Genomic DNA, 10,803 nt, shown 5'->3' with positions numbered 1-10,803 from the left:
CACTATAGATATACACATCACAAATTTTTTTTATTAAAAGGTTAACAAACGTAGCACAGAAATATTCATAGCACACTAAAGGAATGTTCATTTGATCTTTATCCTAGTTTTAGTAGGTGGGATACTGCATCAGTGTAGTGATTTACGTTGATCTGTCCTTGCTGTAGTCTCTCCTTAAGTTGGGGTCAGTCTGTTGTCTATGTTTCGGTACTTTAACTTGCGAGTCTTGCGTTTCCCCCCTGCGGCGTACTGGATGAGTCGAATTTCTGTGGCAGCCTGTGTATTCCTAAGCTTCTGTATGACGAGGAACAGGCTAGGATGAGCCTTGTTTAACTGGTTGTTGAGTTTATGGTGCCAGCCTTCCAAATGATTTGTTGTCCTTGGTCCTACGGTACAGAAGTGGTTCCATCGTTCTGGTTCTCTTTCAACCCACTGTTCTGTGACGTAGTCATTAAATTTTTAATTTTTAACACTTGGAGATATGGGATTAGGTTGTGAAAAATGTTTAGATTTTTGCATTGATGAGCAAATATGCTGAACACGAACAATGATTAATTTGGTAATCACTTTGAATCAGCACCACAAATAAAAGTTAACAGGTCTAAAAAAGTAATAAACACATCATATTTACTCAATAAAATGTTAATATAAAATTATTATTGATTTGTGGGTTTCTTCTGTATAAAAGATGAAACATTTATTTATTATTCAAAGTATACTGAATTTTATATGAAATATACGAAATTTTATTCAAAATATACTAAATTTTATTCTTAAATAAAATGTAACAAGTTTACTATAGCCTCTTTTATGTATATATTTTTTAAATAATATAAAAACATACAGGAACAAATTTACTGTCAAATTTTAGAAAAACACCTTATAATTACTAAACAAACAACTCAATAATTAACAAAAATAAAAGTTGGCTAAATGAGAATGCCTTATTTTAAAAAGTTGGATAAATGAGAAGACACCGGTTGAAGACACCCTTTATTGTTGTTTTATATATTGTGTTGTTTGTACAGTGTGACCATGCGGGAAGTAATATTGTGACGTTTAGAATGAATATCACGATGTTTTAAGATTTTCGTCTTTTATTAAAATTTCGTTCCATAAATTTTTAAGTTTTATTCTTAATTTTATTATCATGTCCTGGACCAGTAATTAATTCTTTGCACGAGTTTGAAAAGGGAAATAAATGTTCATACTTTAATAAAAGAATTTATATTAATTAAAGTTTTGTATATGGAATCCGTTCTTAACGGTAAAAGCCGTACTTTTCAAACAATCAAACTCATATACATGTAGTTAGATGTTATTTCTCATTTTTATCGAACTTGTCCAGGAATTTTATTTTTGAGTTATACGAATATTTTAAGAAATCCGTTTTTATTAAGTTTTTTTTCTCTAATTAAAGTCGTTTTGTCCAGTTTCACAAGCCTGAAACGAATTTCAATGCGAAAATAAATTCTGAAAATGAACTTGTCTCCGTTTTCGTCTCCGTTTTTTGAAAATTATGATATTTTGGGTATAATTATTTCTAAAAAATATGTAAGTTAGATTGTAGTAGAGAGAAATTATAAAAAAGATGATGTGGTATGATTGCTAATGAGACAACTATCCACAAAAAACCAAAATGACACAAACATTAACAAAGAAAGACTATTTCGAAGACAGTTTATTGACACGAAATCCGTTCAAACCACGACTAAGTCTTCGTGCACAGATTTCCGTTAAGGTTAAACTGAATATTGTACATAATTGTCTTCTCTTGTATAATGGTTTGTTGAGAATAAAGATATACAAATGTAATAAAATTTGATATTCAGTCAACATTGTGTTTGTTTAAAAACTTGATTAAGAGAGAGAGAGAGAGAGAGAGAGAGAGAGAGAGAGAGAGAGAGAGAGAGAGAGAGAGAGAGAGAGAGAGAGAGAAAAGAATCACACTGAAAAACAAAAATCGAACTTGTTACAGAAAAAAACGCAACTATAAAATAATTTTCTTTATTCGTGAACTGCAAAACACAACAAATTAATTTACCCGTCATCATGAAAAATAAACTGAAAAAGCACATCGAATGAGATATATATTTTATTTTTTCTATATGCAAATTCATGTTAAAGGTCAAACTGAACTAACCAATACAATTCCTAAAAAACAATAAAGATAATCCAATCAATTTTGTTGATTGGATAATTCATGGCTCAGTAGTTGTGTAATCAGTGACACGTGCCCTCATTATTTTATAAGAATTAACATATCTATCTAAGTTCGATTCAGGCGCGGATCCAGAGGGGGGAGGGGGGTTCCGGGGGGTTGGAACCCCCCTTTTTTTGGCCGATCAATGCATTTGAATGGGGACATGTAGCTGAACCCCCCTTTTTTGTCCTGGGTTAGGACCCCCCTTTTTTAAAATGGCTGGATCCGCCCCTGCGATTTCAACTTCTACCAAAATTTAACTCTAAAATAAGAAGCGTATAACGAATATAAACATCCATCATGTGTGCAGATATGATTACGGTAATGGGTCCTGAGTGCACTTTGTATGTCCTGAGTGCACTCAGGAGGTCCTGAGCGGTTGTTTAGACGTACCCGAAGAATAAATCATTTCCTGAACCTAATATACATTTATCTGTTATTAAAGAAAATTCGCCTAAAACATTCTCTCGTATATTTAAACAATTAATTGTAAAATAATTAATTCAACGTCGGACTTTCTGTCTGTTTACTAATACTTTTCTTGTTCAGTTTAGTTTATACCCATAATAGATGAACGGAAATAAGTACTTTCTTTTAGGAAAATTTACAACTAGATGAACGGAATTAAGTACTTTTTAGGAAAATTTACAACTCAAATTTTCAAAAACAAAATTCTACACTTTTTACCTGGATGTTTTTCTCTGTCTCGAAGCCGCAACCGTTGACCCCGTATCAAACGTAGCGACCAACACCTCACATGACGTATTCTCGATGTTGAGGTATTGACAATATACAATCACATTTATCAATATACAGCAAGTAAGTAATTTGGTGTTGAATGCCAGTAGATCAGAATTTGTTAATTGAACTTTACCTGTTTAAGGGGCACTAGCTGCCAAATTCATGTTCCTCATCGATTTTAATAAAATTCACATAACGTGTATATAGTGTTGAATTGTTTATTTAAAAAATGTTACGCACAATCTTGGCTGATAGGCATAAAACCATTATATTTCATGACACTGCATGAAAAAGAAATTGACTTATCGCATAATACCAGAACCAGAGACATATATATTGTATCTAATATCTCTGCCAGAACTAAAAAATAAACTACAGTAAGTCCACATACACATAAGAGGGTATGGATGTGAATTAACAGAATAGAGAACAAAGGACAAAGAAAAAAAGGAATAAAGAATAGTGAAAGAAAGAGAATAATGGAAAAAAGTGTAAGTTATTAAAAATATAACTAAAAAAAGAAGACAGAAATAAAGACACCCTCCGAGACGAGCCTTACATGCACTGTTATTACCCAAGGTTAATAAACTTAATTTTACGGCGGCTCATTTTTTTTGGCTTAGAAATAAACATAATTGACAAGTTTCCTTCCCCTGCATTCTCGATCCCACATGTAAATAGCACGGTGATTTCAAAAAGACATTGATACATCATTACAACACTTGCCGTCAGTATTTGAATATATTGATTAAGAAGGTATAGAAGATTAATGCACGCGCACTATTATCCACCACTGGCCTAAATAGTTAGTCCGCAAACAACGAGGGTCATAAAAACCCAGCACTTTGAACACAGCCACCGGCATGGTGTGAATCTGAAAGCTTCCCACTATCCATTTCTACCCATAGGCATAGAAAACTTTTGCCTTTCATTTATCAAAAAGAAATATGTTGATATTAGTGGTATATAAGAATTATTGGGGAATTCAAACCATTCCTATTGTAAGTGATAATACTAAAATTTATATCAGGGTGATTGAAATGAGGAAAAAAAAGGGGGGGTCAGGAGTTCAGGGCCCTCTGTTTGGGAAAAGAATTGGTTGATTATATATGGAATCACTGAGTCATGGCAGGAGCAGGCCCCTCTTAGGCAGTCGGTGGGCCCCACTTATGAAAAATTCTGGATCTACCACTGTGGTCATGGTGGTTTTCAGTTGTATTATCTTTTAAAAAAAAAATTACACCTGTATAGTGTATATTCTTTAGTGTAAATCAAGGGAAATACTGTGAACTATCTGTGCATTGGGGCTTATTAAAAGGTATTTCGGGGGGAAGAAAGAAGGGAGGGTGAGTCCATGGGAGGTAATCCCCACCCCTTTCAATTTTAGAATATGCTCTTGTAAACGGTCCAGATCCCCATTCCTAAACCATATATATTCTTGAATGGGACGATAAAACAAATCAAATGAAATTAAAAGGAGGTCTTTGGGGGTTACCCCACCCTGTTCAATTTGAGAATGTGCTATTATCTTGTGAACGATCCAGATCCCCACCCCTAAACCATATATATTCTTGTCGGGGACTATAAAATTAACAATGAAATAAAATAAAAGTGAAGTCCCACCCCCTCTAGTTTGAAAACTTGTAAACGGTCAAGATCCCCACCCCTAAACCATATTTATAAATTCTTGTATAGAACAATAAAACATATCAACAATGATCAAAGGAAATATAGGGAGAGTCCATGGGGTTCACCCCCACCCCCACATGTTTGAGAAACTTTTAAATGGTTGAGATCCCTGTCATCCCGTGGTTAGGTGAAAAAATTTCAGGATCCCTGATCCCCACCCTCAAACCATATATATTCTTGTATGAGACAATAAAACAAATCAAATGAATATAGGACCATCCCCTTTGTCTTGGGTTGGGAACCCCCCCTTTTTAAAATGGCTGGATCCGCCCCGGCATACCATCTAGCTAGCTATAAAGGCTTTAAAAATATGAAATCAAACAAGGAAATTAACAGTGTAGGCAACTGTTTTGAATTTAAAAAAAAGTCTTTTACATAGATATAACAATGTTAAATTTTTTGTGCATTTATTTTTGCTTATCGTATTTTCAATAATGGACAAAATTGCATGATTGAATATTGTAATTTAAAAAAAATCAGTATACATGATATAAAATGGAAAGTGGAAACTGGGAATTAGACAAAGAGACAACAACCCAATCAAAGAGCAGACAACGGCCGAAGGTCACCTATGGGTCTTCAATGCAGTGAGAAAAATTCGGCACTGGTCTTCAGCTCATAAATATGTATCAGAAATGAAAACGAGATACAGCTTTCAGTTGTCTTAATAAAAATCTTACAATAAGTTCTGAATATCAGAATATACAGTATTGCAAGATTCTCTCAAAATGTACACATAGAGCTGAAAAACTGTCAGTGACTGTAAAATTAATCATGCTTACATAAAAGTCCATGGAGTCCATCTTAATATGCATACTCTCGTACAAAGGAATATAAGTATGCAATAGACATCAAGTTTTCAAAAATTACGACAAGATCTTAATCAAGTAATAATTTCCGTTTGTTTAAATATTTCGGAGGTTAGTATGACCTCCTCTTTGGTGATGATGTTTTCGTTTTAAAGTTGGGAAAATTGTTTGTACATGTACCAACAAAAATAAAAACACAAAGTCAATCTAGAATTATGTTTTTATCATTTTTTTATGTTTAGGTTGTCAGCAAGATGAAAAGGACAAGTATGCAGTTCAAAATTCAAAATGTGGATAAGTTGAGGTTCTAGGTCTTACCTTTGCAGATTTTCATATTTTGCATGAATGAATTCAAAGGTTATATGATGGACAGCAGAGAAAGAAAAAAAACAACTTTTCAATTATCCTGCTCCTGGATAAATGTAAAACATCTTGTTTTTCGGTAAGTTTTATGCTCTGTTTTGATAGTGTTAGTGCATTCATCTTTCCAGTCTTTCCTCTAAATTGTAAGTTTTTGGTGAGTGTTCACCATGAATTTCAGTAAGTAACTTGTGGATTTACATGTATATACTCAAAATTTAGTACTAATATTAATGGGATTTTAGCACGACATCCTGCCAAATGCTTGTTAATCATGTTTATGTTCCAGAACATACAAGTATTTGGACTGTACACATACAGTCTGCCCAATTTTAAGAAGTTGGTCAAGTTTATTACAAACAAATGTACAGTACAGATCAACATAACTGAAATCTTTAATAGATTAATACAAAAAGTTTAATTGCAGTTAAAATAAAAACACAGGTTTGGTCGAGCTGGTACCAGACAGTACAAGTATACTTAAATGGTCTGACTGTACACATATGGTGGGACTAAGTTCTGGACCGTAAAAGTAAGATCCGAATACTGATATGGTCTGGAACATTTATACATGTCTTAAAATTAATATCAAACACATTGGTGTTTTTGAACTTGGTAATAAGTTATTTGATAGAACTATAATGTTTTGGGATATCAAAATCAAAAATATCCCATTTTTACCTTTAATAAAGAAGAAGATTATTGATGTATGTTTAAATGTATATTAAAATGAGACAGCAAGCCAACAACACAAAAAATAAGGATAAAACATACATATTTTTTTGTATCAATGTGATAATTTCCAATATGTTCAAAGAGTTCAAGGTATTTTTTCATTGAAATAAAACACAAATTGAAATCTGTCTGAACTTCAAAAGCTTAAAGAAATATTGTTTCTGTTGTCTGCATTTTGTATAATATATTGCAAATTCTTGTGAATAATGGAATGTTATTATAGTTGTCTAAAGTTTTAACATTGATCTTTATACTGTAAATTCATAAATTATTGCATGCATTTATTATTGCGATTCTGTCATTTTAGACTTTAATAAATGCGATTTTAAATTTTACGATTTTGAGAAAAATCCTGTTTAATCCATATAAAATATTTCATAATGCGTGTTTAAATTATTGCGCTTACAACTCCGTTGCATTTTTCGCAATAAAAAAAAACTCGCATTAATTCCGAATTTACAGTATATATATATATATTATGTATATAACTTGGGAAAATACCCAAATGTTAAAAAGAAGAATAAATTAATTGATTGTTATATGGTATTAGAATAGGAAGATGTGGTATATTGCTAATTTGACAACCCTCCATCAGAGACCAAAGGATGTAGGCCGTTAGCAACTGATGACACTGGACAACCTTTAACAATCAGTAAAATCCATACCGCATAGCTATTTTTATTGAAAATCATATTATTGCTACATGTATGAAAACAATTTTGTATGATCCATTACTTTAGATTTTATTGGTTCTTTTTCAGAAGGATTGAAATTCACCACCTAGAATAAATGGAGAAAACATAGAAACAAGACCAGAATAAATTCAAAGACAAAAGTTGGATCAGTTATTATTTTCATCACTCAGTCAATGATTTGAAGTTCTTTTAAATTCCAAAAAATATTGAAACCACAATAATGTCAAAGTTCTGTGCTGAATGTCCAAAAAGTGGACTATACCATCAAACAATGCTGGATGATAAGAAACTATTAATGTTTTGTGTTGAGGGATATTGTGAAAAAAATAGATTTACTTAAATAGCTACTAGTATGTTAAGCCTAACAATAGAGTTTTTATTGATTTCAAATGGCAAATAATTGTGTTTCAAGAAAGTATTCTATAATTCATGAATAAACATATATTGATACTTACATTATCTGCTTTGTTGTTTAAAAGTTTAGTTTTGAACAGTTAAAGAACAATATGCTAAATTAACATTTCCCAAGAAAAAAAGATATTCAATTAAAAAGATTCATCTTATAATAATTTACTACCAAATAGAATACATTGTAACATACACATTACTGTTTATTTATATCTATATATTTACAATTAGAATCCCATAGGATTTTAATTTGTCCCATGGGATATTTAAAATCCCATGGGATAATAAAAATCCCATGGGATTTTTTTTGTCCCATGGGACAACAAATATCCCATGGGACTACAATAATCCCATGGGACGAAAAAAAATCCCATGGGATTTAACCAAAATCCCATGGGATAATGGTAAATCCCATGGGATTTTGACCTGTCCCATGGGATATTGAAAATCCCATGTTTTTATAATTCAAATTGCAAAATAAATATGAAAGTAACTGTAGAAAACCAATGAAATTATTGAAGCCCATGTAATTCTGCACCTTTTGGTTATATACATGATATTGTAGCTCTTGTTTGAGGCGGCGGCGGATTTGCAAATGAGTGTTTTGCAAATTAAAAGTGTCCAGTGTTTTATGCTGTTTCCGCAAAGCCATGTTGTTTATTTAAGGGAGGTATACTGCTTACTGTGTATAAAGCAAACCACGTCTATTAACCACAAATGAAATACAAGTTAATGTGTGACCAAGGCGTAACGGAAACACACGGGATATACAACATATGAGCCTCCAACGAATGTATAAAGCCTCGGTCACACCTTAACGGATAGCTCGAACGGATGCCGAACGGATAACTTTTCCCCCACTCCGTTGATGTCCGTAAGACGTCCGTTCTTATCCGTTAGACGTCCGTCCATATCCGTTTCATGTCCTTTTAGCGTACGTTTTATCTGTCGACGTCCGTTCTGTCCGGTGGAATTTTTTGAGCATGTTCAAAACTTTAAACGGACGTCCTACGGATAAAGACAATTCTGCATTTCTTTAAACTTCACAAGTACTTGTCATATTGCTCACAAAACCAATCCATGCTGCAACTGCTACGGTGAATTCTGAACAATAGTCTTACATGTAACCGTTTTCATGTGAATATTCATTAATTGACATTAACTCTTTAGCGTATATCTGCAGTTGTTAAGATTAATGCTAGTAATTACATACAAACTAAAGATCATACGACACTGAGCAAAGATATAACCGATGCTTGCTCATCACGAAGATGGAAATCATGCATGAAAGCAAATAAAATAAAAAATGTTAATCCAACATCTTTTCAATTTATTTGTTGTGTCCGAATAATTTTAAATGATTTTTTATACAAAAATGGCTCGTAGTTTCCTTTACATATATGCACTTACCTTGTAATGAGTCTGTAAATTGAGTTTTCCATTCTTTCACATCTTTTGCAGTCTGTGTTAAGTTATTTGTGATTGATTTCACGAGGTCGTTACCCAGATTATTTTTCCACTCTTCTATATTTGTCTTCAGTTTAGTGATATTTTTAGCGACTTCCCCTGATATCTTTACACTCTGATAGCTGTAGTTTCTTAAAATTTCTAATAACTTCTTCTCATATGCAGTCTCAGATTTCTGTAACTTTCCACTATGTTCTTTCATTGTTTCCATCAGAGTTGTTTTCCATTCCTGTACATCTGTCATTAACTTAGTCGCATTTTCACTTTGTTTTTCAGACAGATTGAAAAATCTTTGTTCAAACTCATTGAACATCCTTGAAAAAGTTTCACCATGTAAAATATCCGATTGTTCCAACTTTGACGAATATTCCTTTAGCATATGTGTTTTCATATCACTTTGCTTTTTACTAACGATGTCTTCCACTTGTTTTGTAAATGTAGAAATTATGTTTTGGTCGATATAATCCTTTAGTTGTTCGTTTAAAGCAGACACGTCAAAATCAGCAAAGAGAGGCGCTTTCAAGTTATTAGAAAGCAGAGGCATCTTAACCGAATCACAAGATGAATTGTTACAAGAATCCGCAATAACTGTATACAGTATTGGAACAATCACAAACAACGTTGTGAATGATAGTTGAGTATGCATTTTCACAATGGGTTTGAAGAAACTTATTTAACTATTGAGTTTTAGTATAAGTTGTTCATTTTAAACCTTAATCTGTGACGTTGTGCAAACATAAGATGTAACGATGCACTGGAAACTTGCCACAAAAATTGACGCAGTTTACAATTTTATTGGGTAACATTTCAAGAAAGACACCTACAAAAAGAATCTTACATCTGGATGACATCAAACGTGTTCTGAACGATTAGTTTTAAAATATATTCTGATATATAAACAAAATTTGATACATGCCAGTGTACTGATTAAATATCATTAAAGTGAAAACTCATTAATGATATGAATAGAATTATTTGACGCCTTGCGTTTGAAATTTGAAAATACTTTCAACATCGTTTATGACGTTTTGAAATACACGATTTATACCAAGAATAGTTATTTCTGTTTCCAATATTCAAGTCTTTGACCTTTGTACCATAATAACTTAGATCAAATATTTGTCCTCTTTAAATGTTGTGGTTTGTGTCATGTTGTAAAAATGCATGAAATTGTGAAATTTTGCATTTGATTCTTTTTAAGTCATGTTTGGTATCAAAAGTCATTATTTCTTATGAGTAATTTAGTTTCAATATTTTTATTACGCTAGAAGTGCATTTTATTCGGAAAACAAGATTTTGAATTATTTTTCAAATAATTTTCAGGAGTAGATTACCTTAGCCGTATTTGGCACACCTTTTTGGAATTTTGGGTCATCAATGCTCTTCAACTTTGTATTTGTTTGGCTTTTTAACTATTTTGATCTGAGCGTCACTGATGAGTCTTATGTAGACAAAACGCGCGTCTGGCGTATAAAATTATAATCCTGGTACTTTTGATAACTATTTATAAAAGACATGTATTAGTCGTTTTAGCGTTACTAGGAAATATTTATGGATTAAGATTAAGATTATGTCGTGAGAATACTTTTTGACAACAATGGTCATCAATGTAATTTATTTGTCAACACCTAAACTGTATATAGAGTGAATAATGTCAATTAACACTAAGTCTTAATTTAATCTGCTTTTGCTATAT

The 10,803-nt window shown here is 32.3% G+C and overlaps 1 long non-coding RNA gene across 2 annotated transcripts; it reads left to right on the top strand.

Annotated features, from left to right (window-relative positions):
* Positions 1 to 3,519: 3,519 nt before the first annotated feature.
* LOC139523500 (uncharacterized) lies at positions 3,520 to 7,688 on the top strand. 2 transcript variants are annotated; one of them, XR_011664632.1, is made up of 3 exons: positions 3,520 to 3,700; positions 5,685 to 5,884; positions 7,302 to 7,688. It is a non-coding gene; the product is annotated as an uncharacterized lncRNA (long non-coding RNA). The 2 variants fall into 2 exon arrangements; XR_011664631.1 differs by having other exon boundaries at positions 3,530 to 3,700; positions 7,299 to 7,688.
* The last annotated feature ends 3,115 nt before the right edge of the window (positions 7,689 to 10,803 follow it).

The sequence above is a fragment of the Mytilus edulis genome, chromosome 5 (assembly GCF_963676685.1).
Source record: "Mytilus edulis chromosome 5, xbMytEdul2.2, whole genome shotgun sequence".
NCBI classification, from domain to species: Eukaryota; Metazoa; Mollusca; class Bivalvia; order Mytilida; family Mytilidae; genus Mytilus; species Mytilus edulis.
Note: the sequence above shows the minus strand (reverse complement) of the source record. Positions and strands in the feature narration are given on the sequence as shown.